The sequence below is a fragment of the Callorhinchus milii genome, unplaced genomic scaffold (assembly GCF_018977255.1).
Source record: "Callorhinchus milii isolate IMCB2004 unplaced genomic scaffold, IMCB_Cmil_1.0 Scaffold221, whole genome shotgun sequence".
Lineage (NCBI taxonomy): Eukaryota > Metazoa > Chordata > Chondrichthyes > Chimaeriformes > Callorhinchidae > Callorhinchus > Callorhinchus milii.
The window spans coordinates 1-10,325 of record NW_024704962.1 but is presented as its reverse complement, the minus strand read 5'-3'; the positions used below and the strand labels follow the sequence as shown (position 1 = coordinate 10,325).

General features: G+C 35.7%; 1 pseudogene; it reads right to left on the bottom strand.

Moving 5' to 3' along the window:
- Nucleotides 1–1,130: 1,130 nt before the first annotated feature.
- Nucleotides 1,131–9,713, bottom strand: LOC121851933 (annotated as a pseudogene).
- Between the last annotated feature and the right edge of the window lie 612 nt (nucleotides 9,714–10,325).

Below are 10,325 nucleotides of genomic sequence, written 5' to 3'. Positions count from 1 at the left end.
ACAATTATAAAAATACAAAAGAATTATATTTAATTATTGTTCGCAGTGACAATCACTGACATTGTCAGGAACTATTAATTTCGTGTACATTGTGTTACATTTAATGACCTTTTTTGTATATCTAAATTCTGGCTAGCGTGACTCTGTGGTTGAATGACATTGGTGGTGCGTCGCCCAATCGCCCTAATGAAGAAACCGCCCCTGATGTGTGCGCATGTTATATAAGTACATGTTTGTGGGTGTGTATATATGTATTGGAGCGGTTAGCGCGCTGAGTTACGAACGGGGTTTCCCGGGTTCGATTCTGGCTCATGGCCAACACCAGTGACGATTATCTGAACCGTTCCTGGGCCTCCTCCGCTAGGTCGACTCAGCCTTAAACGAGGAAATGGTGCGTGTGTCAACATCGTCACTCGGGAAGACAAAGGTGGTCGGGCGTGGTGCTGGCCACCCACCATGCCTGTCAACCCCTCATCAGTGCCACCTTATTACAGACCAATTCAGACCTTATTGGTCACCCTGTGCCCTTATAAATATTAACGTTCATTCTACAAAATCATATCAAAAGGGAAAAAACACAAAAAGACACATTTTTTGCCCGTATTGCAAACAGCTGTACGCCATATGGACCTGAAAACTCAATTTCCCTGTACAAAAATACGGGTAAACTGTATGGGTTGACACGGTATGCCCACCCCATGTACCGTTCCAGCCTTCATAGGCGCTCGCTAACAGCTAAACGGGGGATCTTTGTCTTTGTATGATGTAAGTGTATTAATGTATGTGTTGTGTACAAATCCATGTTTGTGCTCTTATTTACATATATATGTGGCTGTGCTGTGGGTGTGTATTTATGTGGGTGTGTGTAAGTCTGTCTTATAGGCTGTGTGACTTTTGTCTGTGTGCTTTATGTGTGAATGCTTTTTGTGAGTTGTACTTACATTTTTGTGTTAACGTTTAGTCTTTTCGCGTGATAATTTTGTGTCTGTGCATTTCTGTTCCAGTTATGTTCAGTTTGGTTCACTACAGCTAAGGAAGCTAAATATTCGGTAGTAAATCCCAGCTCCAGTGCAGCATGAATAACAGCATGCTAACTTAGATTTGTGCTGTGCATTGAGGCTCTTGAGTTACTAACCATTGTCAATCATGCGCTGTTTTGTAAGAATCATCAGCTGTCGATCCACCTCAAATACACCCACGCCTGGTGTGATCACGACTGTCATCTGACCAGTACGGTCAAATTACGATTTATGTAGTGCTTGTCAAACACTGTGAAAACAAGTGACACATGTAAAACAGTGTGCTCTTAGAAATCACCAGTAATATTTAAAAGGTTATTTTTAAAATGCATGCGGCGCACGTGAAGCAAGCATTTTTGTCAACACAATTAAAAAATGTCAACACTCAACATTCTGAGAGAAAACTTAAGCGTAAAATACACTCTTTTTAGAGCATTAGTAACTATTTAAATGTCCAACAATGTAAACCTAGGCAAATTAAAATGCACAATTAAACCATACACGAGTGTGCAAAAAGTATTACGTAAAAACGGAAATGACAGAAATACATGTAACATTTGATATCTTTATGAAATTCAGATGATGAAATGCATCTGCAGAAAAGAATAATTACCATTGAAAGAGAGTTGATTTTCCAAGTAGTTGCCTTGGGCTGCAGTGGAATTGTGGGCCTTTGGAAAACCCTCTAGGAGACAAAAAAAAATACAATAAACTTATTTAAATTACACAAAATGGTTGCATTTTAATTGGTTATCATATACTCATATAAACAAGATGAAAACCAAGATATATTACTTTAAAAGAAAATGAAACTTTTAATATGACTGTAAAGTGTGCTGGTTTATAATTATGAACTCTGACAAGGCTTTGTTACTATCACGCCACTAAAATCTGTTGCAAGGGAAAAAAAGTGGTCTTTGCTGTATGTAATTGGCAAACATCCTCCCAAAATACATGCAAAAGCAATGGCTCCTTTAAACTTAAGTCTTCCCAAATCACTAAAAAATACAGCATACTGCTTACATTGTCTACATTTATACAAAATATGGTTTTGTGTTGCACGACATTAATAATAATCTTTTTGATCCATAAGCTAAAAAAGTACAAGTTAACTTTATAATAATGATAATCAAATACTATAATCATATAATAATTAAAATAGTATATACATACACCGTATGGGTGGTGTTGAACTAGGACAAAAAGTCACACATTTTCATATTTTTTGTTGCAAACATACATTTCTTCATGCTCTGTGTGGCAAATTGTTTAAAAAAGATGTTTTCCAGCAAACAGAAGAATTGTGTGCTACATTTAATTCTGTGCTCCAATGAATTAGAATTTTCCCCAATCTACATACAAGCAAATTGCCAAGAAATGTAAGCAATTTTAAACGATTCTGGCAAAAACTTTAATATAATTTTTATTTACTACTTAAGTAACAATTTTTTTTTTATCGAATTGCCATCTGCTGTCAACTGTGGGTGCCAGCAGGTATGAGGCAAATGCTGGCCAGTGACACAATAATCCAACTACAATGCTTAGCCTCACCACCTTACCAACGGTCTTCAGTCGTACAAGCCTGGGTACTGAATGAAGATCTTCTTTATGGTGACCAGCAGAGACATCCAATCGTCTCGCCTCTCATTTTGCGCCACCACTCTTAAAAAACCATACATTATCATTGCAATTATTAACCAGGCCTTCTTAAAGTAATTCATCTTCAACATTATTCCGTTAAATCTTGATTTGAAGCTTTCGTGACTGCAGGAATCCATACTCTTTGGTTCTTTCGGTAAAGTCACGTAGTTAGAAATAAAATAAAAAACAAATCACGACGTTTCGATTGCAACACACGCAATCATCATCAGGTGGGAAAACCACAGCAATTTGTTTTTAGTATTAGAGTATTATTCCATTAGTTTTATTTCCATGAGTTAAATATGTATAAAGGACCTATGGATAAATAACAATGTAAAAATATTTGTAAAATTGCTTATTGAAATGGTGCAAAAAATTGTAAAGGTCTTCGCATTGGGTACTTCAAAGCAGTATTTAAGATAATTGTTGGAAGGACACATAATTATCGTAAGAGATAAGAAAAGATCACATGGATGAGGGAACAAACGTAAATCGAAGAAGGCATGTTGACTGTTAAGGAAAGTGGGCTGCAACATAACACAATGCAAAAGGATTGGATGATGGCTTGAAGTACAACACTAAACCAAACTTTTTTTATTTCACCACATAAGGCCCACTGAGCTATGTAGCTCTTTTTCAAAAGCGACCTGGCCATAATTGATGGCTCAAAGAAGTGGCTTATTATGTGGAAATGTGCACATTTCTAAATGTGGAGGGAAAGACAAGAGGACCTGAAGAAAAATCCATGTGGCCACGGAAAGGACGTACAAACTTCAAATATACAGGCGTCAGGGTCGGATAAAACCAACAAACTCTTGTATACCAGGCGAGGTAGTTAACATCTTGCCACTGTAGCACACAAGACTGATAGTAGAAAGGCTGCCAAGATGACAAATAATATGAATACAATTCAATGGAATTATTGCCATTCATGACCCCGAGGGATGGTAAAACATGAGAAGGCCTTCATCTAGCAGTAGACACAATGGCTGATCATTATTAAATATAGCGGGAGAGCTGCTTTACCGAAAGACCCAAAGAATATTATTTCCTGCAGTCACGAAAGCTTTAAGTAAAGATTTATTACCAATTGTTTTTTGTGAACCACAGTCCTGTGTTCATCACTTGTGAATGACCAATTATATAATCGAGTGGAAGCTTGTACAATGTAATTATCCATTCAGCACAATTTATATCTCTCATGCCAGCCTCTAAATCAATATAATTATTGCCACCAACAAAGACAACAAATAGTTGTTTCCCCCCAGCAATAGTAACAGTATAAATACAGGCCCTACCATTCCTTTTTTTATATATTTCATATTGACAGTAACTATTTCATGTTGACAGTAACAAATTTAATTTCTTGAAACCAAAGAGGGGTGGAAGACTACCACGCATGCCCACTATACTAGATACGTGAAATAGCAATTTGACTGGCAAACAATTAACAGTAATTGGTATTCTGCGAGTGTACAGGTATGAAAATAGGTTTTCCCCTTTTTCTGGCAACAAAACAGGTGTTAAGATGTTAAAACACCAAACTGAATCATGTCTGCATTAACCACAATACTTGTGGTCAGAATGCAAACAAAAAACACACTCTAATATATGCAATGTCTTTGAAACTGATTGGTCCACACCAGAGACAGCTTTCTTTGGAGCCTAGTCTCAAAACGCCTTTGGCGTCCTCTGGTCTAACACCGGTTTGAGACGAGGCTCAAAGATAGCTGTCTCTGGTGTGGACCAATCAGTTTCAAAGACAATGCATATATTATCAGAGTACGTATTTTGTTTGCAGTATTGTGGTTAATGCAGACATGATTCCTTGTAAAAGGTTTCAGTTTGATGTTTTAACATCTTAACACAAGTTTTGTTGCCAGAAAAAAGGGAAAACCTATTCTCATATTTTGTTACTGGCAAAGGAGGTCCCATAAGACAGTGTACAGGTAGTCTGTGAAAACATTTCAACTCGTTGAAAGCTTCACCTGTAGTGAGTATGCCACTAAGCTGCACAACTTTTGTTTTTAATTACCATATTTTGTACATGATATTGCATATATTTTTCTCCCTTCCCAAAAAAACGGCAGAAAAATATTGCATGTATACTTTACACAATTTATAACATTTCAAAGAAGACTTGTAGGTCATAGATAAAAGTGTATTCCATATATATTTTTTAAATATATCTTTTTAACTGTTGTAAATTTCCACTGCAGTTTTCCATGCCATGATGAATACTTTGTCACTTTCTCAATATTGTCTAGGCTGACAACACTCTTTTCACGAAGTAAAAAGTAAAAAACGTGCTTCCGCAAAATATGCATGCAAGCACACGCAGCCATACACACTGGCACAAACACACACATATATATGCACATAGACATGCAGGCATATGAACATGTGGAGTAGCACTTACACAAAATGCACATGTATGTACAAAGTTCCCCATATAGCCGTTAACAGACTGTTGGAGCAAATGCTGGCTTGGTTGCACCTATGAAGTATCTATATATAGATAAATCTTTAAAATAAAAATATAATTCAAAAAATAAAAATGTTGCCGTAATATAGGACGCAACATCTCTGAAAAATAAATGTCCTTGTTATCTTAGGTTTTGGTTTATAATCTATCTTGTTAGTTTTGTGTGTATGCTGAACGTCTTTCACGCTGTATGTAGCCAACTGTGCTAATCAGAGGTGCGGGGGAGGGACAACAAACTAAACATAAAAAAATGAATGTAGCAAATGATCTTAATCACAAACACACTGTGGCATTAAATATATTTGTGAAACTTTCTTCCTCCTCTAAATCATGAAAAGGAATACATTTTACAGTTAACATTTGTTACACTGAATTACATAACAATAAATAAAAAACATTGAACCCCAAACAAATTGAAATATATTCCCTGTTCTTGGATACTGTGATATATGAGGATATATTTAATGAGCCTAGCATATACGAGTACCAATGAAATGAAAGACAGTAAACTGACATTTCTCTGCATTTATTTAACATTTTAGAACTTACTCCATCAAGTATGTTTCAATGACAAATACATGATTTGAAAAAAGTTTACCAAATATGGTTTGACAGGTTAAGAGCCATATTTGTATTATTTGATTGCATCTGCTCCTCTTATGCTTGAAGGTTTCATTGCTAACAGTTGGTGCACCATTACTTTAGACAAAAGGGCAGTGGTCACATTTGGAAAATAAACTATCAACATAGCCATCTCATTATTAAACGAGACATGCAATATAGCCTCGGTCGAACAACTCTGGAAAAGCTGATGCAGACAAACGTATAAACTTACCGATAAAAATCTTCATAGAAGCGGCCCTGAAGTCCTGCTGTATGTGGCAATTGAGTGCCTCCGGAAAGTCATCTAGGTTAAGATGAAAACCAAAGTACCAATCAAGTTGTTAAGTAATGGAAAGTTATTCTAATGCAGTTTTTTATAATTTAACACAAACAGTAGAAAATACTGTGTACCTTTGTTTCTAGCTTCATAATATGTTCTTGAAAAAAGAACCACCGTTACTTCATGACTGCAGTTTTTGTCCTGAAAATAAACAGCTTTCACCTTCACAATAAATTTGAAACTGCATGTAGCTCAGCTTAATTTAAAAACAAACTGCTTCTTCTGCAAATGTCTACAAACAGAGTAATGGAAAACTAAATTATGGGTGGTTGAGTTTAGTTACCTTCCATTTTGTAAACAAATCAGTTAAAAACCCATTCACAGCCTTTTCAAAGTACAGGTCACCTGAAACACAAATAACGATTAATGAAACAACAACAACAACATTAAGGCATATGCCAATGTCTAGACATACTAAATTTGTGAGATGGTGATTTTGAAATCTGTTCTCCATTCCAGTAATATTTTGTGTAACTGACCAGATCTTTTGAGTTGAAACCATTTGATAATTCTCCTGTATGTCTATTCATTATGAAGCTGGACATTAAAATTATGAAAGATAGCATGAGAACATGTTTATTACACACTGAAAAGGGTTAAACGTAATGACTTACCAGAGATGTTGAAGTCCCACATTTCACAACACATCTGGATGAAAATGTAAACCATTGCCGAGGTCGAACGAAAAACAACCTGCAAAAAATGTGAACAAATTTTCAACTAATTCAGTCATTCAAATTAAACATGTATAATTAAAATACCAAGTTGAGATCTTCAAGTAAAATAAAGCAATGTAGAAGTAAATATCTACGTTTAACATTACCTGTGATTAATTTTACATTTTACGATATTATTTTAAGTACAAATTGTTTGGGGACGCTGGGTTGGCAGTGGTGCACAAGTACAATAAACAACAAAACTCACACTAATCAATAACACTGCCTTCAAAAAAAAAATACATAATCGGACATGTTTCAGGCAATGACCCTTTGTGGTTTATGTGCTATGAAGGGCCATTTACAGAAATGCCACTTATTACATCTTTTTTTCTCAAGGTGTGTTGCATTTTGCTGTGTTTAGAAGTGTCAAAAACCTTTCAGTAATACAAATGTCAATGATTGACAGAAGAAAAGCTTCACTAAATATGAAAACTTTTTTTTCAGTAGGGTCCTTATTTGCATGTTTGGCCAATACCATTCATGAGTGTGTGGCATGTGGGGGAAACCAGAGAAACCCATGGGAATGATGGGGTCACACTCAGCACTGCCATTCCCTGGCCTTCTTGCAGCCTAATGCTTACAAAAACCTGGCAAGTCCTGGTGGTCACACATAAGTATTACTGGACTAAATCCTGCATGACTTCCAAGATCTGATGAGATCGGCTGAATTAAGGGTAATTTGGTCATGAGCACAAATATTACAAGAAACCATCATCTGGGTATGAACTGGTCACCTCTTTATAAGTAATCAAATGCTCTACTCCAAGTTATACTCCAAAATAACTAAAATCCACAAAAACAAATCTAATTCATGAAACATTTCCCTGTTCAGAAAAAGTCATTGATGAACACTGCTGCCTTAGAGCAACGTTTCTAAAACGTTGTGATTTGATGCTCAGGTACATTGCATCGAAGCCTCAGAATGGTTTTAAATGAGCCTTGGATTTGAATAAATAAACAACTAAAGATAGACCACAATAAAAATCTGCTTGAGAAATGGCAACAGAAGAAACTTGCAACCTGGATTAATCACTTACTCTGGTATCCTCAGAGATGAACCCACAGGTGACTTTCTCTCCCTTGACCCACAGTTCACTGGCCTGGGCCCTGAAACATGACACACAATGAATATAAAGGCAATGTCTTCGTCAACCAGGCTGTGGCATTGAAATGCAACCCAACAATATCATATGAACTTTAAAAAGATCTGGACAAATTCAACATTGGAATATTATACTATACTTCAAAACCAACAAACTCCAGACTATGCCTGAATAATTATAGTTTTAATTAAAACATCATTATCAGCAAATCCATACAACAGTATAATTTCATGCTAATAAACGAAATATATTATAAGCCACATGTAATTATCTATAAGACCTTACATACCATCTTAAGATCAAGTTAAATCACACTTTCAACAGAAAATGTAACACTTACCTAATCCCTGCAAATTCCACCTTCTGGGTGATGTATGCACATGTGCTGACCTTTAAAAACAAAGGCATAATAATAGTTAAACCAATATGCACATCGAGGTAATATATGTTTCATAAACTGCATAATAACATAGTTTATATCTTGATTTAAAGATTTCGTGACTGCAGTTTAGTTTATGTTTTACCAGACTTTTCTTGAGTCTCCACATATCACTGCGGCTGATGTATTGATCCTTAAAGGTAAGCTCCAACAGGTCAAGTGTAACATCCTAAAAACAAGCAAATTAACAATTAAAACTGTGTTGTAAAGGAGAGAAAATGTCAATGCAGTTTCACTGAGCTGACTTAGTTTATGTCATACCTATGTTACAAAGAGGCTTAAAAGCTAAATTTTTAAATGACATTTTACATCTTCGAATTACTGGCGAAAAGTGTGTTTTACTCTCCAACACACCAGTGTGCTGAACTAGTAATAATTTGAATGTTTTGTTTACGTGATAAACCTTACTAATTGGCTGTCAGGAGGTAGGCGGGTTTAATATTAATATTTACGCGATCTAACAAAAAAAACACTATTATGGATTTGACGTCCTATTTAAAAGTTGGGTAAAAGTCCACCCCAAAAAGTCTCATCACCAATGTCTATAACTTGGAATACTCTTGAAAAGTCAAATGTACATGCCTAGGCAGTGAAACATTGCATACAAACTAAAATACTTATGACTTGATCATTTAACTTTCCTTGATAACTCTTTCGTGGGGAAAAACACACGGAGTAATGAATTATTTTTATTATTTTGGACAGGTCATGTTCCTTAGTTGCCCAATATGCTAATCCCCCCCCTTCCCAATTGATTATCCTATTATCTTCCTAGATGGAAATGTGTTATCGTCAGTTATATACACACATGCAATGCAGTCGTTTCTTTAAACACGTAGTGGTTTTCTTGGCAATAATACTTGATAAAAAATTTGGATTTTTTTTGTAAAACACCATTCACAGCATTATAATTTGTATAAGATGCGATTCAAGCTGCAATATTCAAATTATCCAGCTACCTTTTAACCACAAGCTGTCAAGTGTGTCTTGAAAAAACAACAGATATAAAGTAATGCTGCAAATTTGCAACTGACAGAAAATGCGATTTAAAAAAAGATTACGGTACTTACACTGGGTTCAACAACATTGACAAAAACATCCTGGTAGGCACGGAGTTTAAATACACCTGCAACTGACTGGTCCACGCTGACAGTCTCTAAAAGCACACACATACCGTATGTTCATTAAATAATTGTTATGACTTACAATACATATTATACATATGTACATTTAAAAGAATATCCATGCAATGTTAAAGTGTCAGCATTGTAAATGCAAATGGAGTGCACGGTATGGGGTTTGTACTTCTGTACAAACCTTTTTGTAGGTCTTCCTTTAACGATTTTACTTGGAGTAATAATGGGCTTCAAAGAAAATATATAAACAGGGAATTATTAGGAACGCACACAATTTAGAACATGAGTACAACAAAAACTGTTAACAAATCTGAGTACATATTGGCTTTACAGAAAGACCCAAAGAATATGAATTCCTGCAGTCACGAAAGCTTTAAGTCAAGATTTAAATCTGAGTACATTTAGTACATTTGGTGATTGAGGGGCTTAGGGATTAAAGGAGTGCAATAGTGTGAAGTTTTAGCTACCCGTGGTTAAACTGGGCACTCAAGAATAGAGAGTCAATAATCTCTGTCTGATCGGCAATGACTGCACAAAAAACGATCAAACTAAATTTGTGGTTCACTCATTTTGGTTAATTTCTGGTCAGAAACTTACAAAAATGTGTTTGATCCCACATGAATATTCTTGTTTCAGGGCATTAACAGAGATCTGTCAATCGTGTTAAACGACGTCACAGAAGTAGTGATGTTATCTTTTGGCAAAGTGCAATTAACAAATAAGTTCGTGTTATCACGGCCACAAAATTCGTACTGCAAGTTGCGAACAAAAATCCCATGCACTACGAGCTGCAGTTCCCAATTTTTATGTTTTTATTTCATGGAAAATGCCAACAGAATT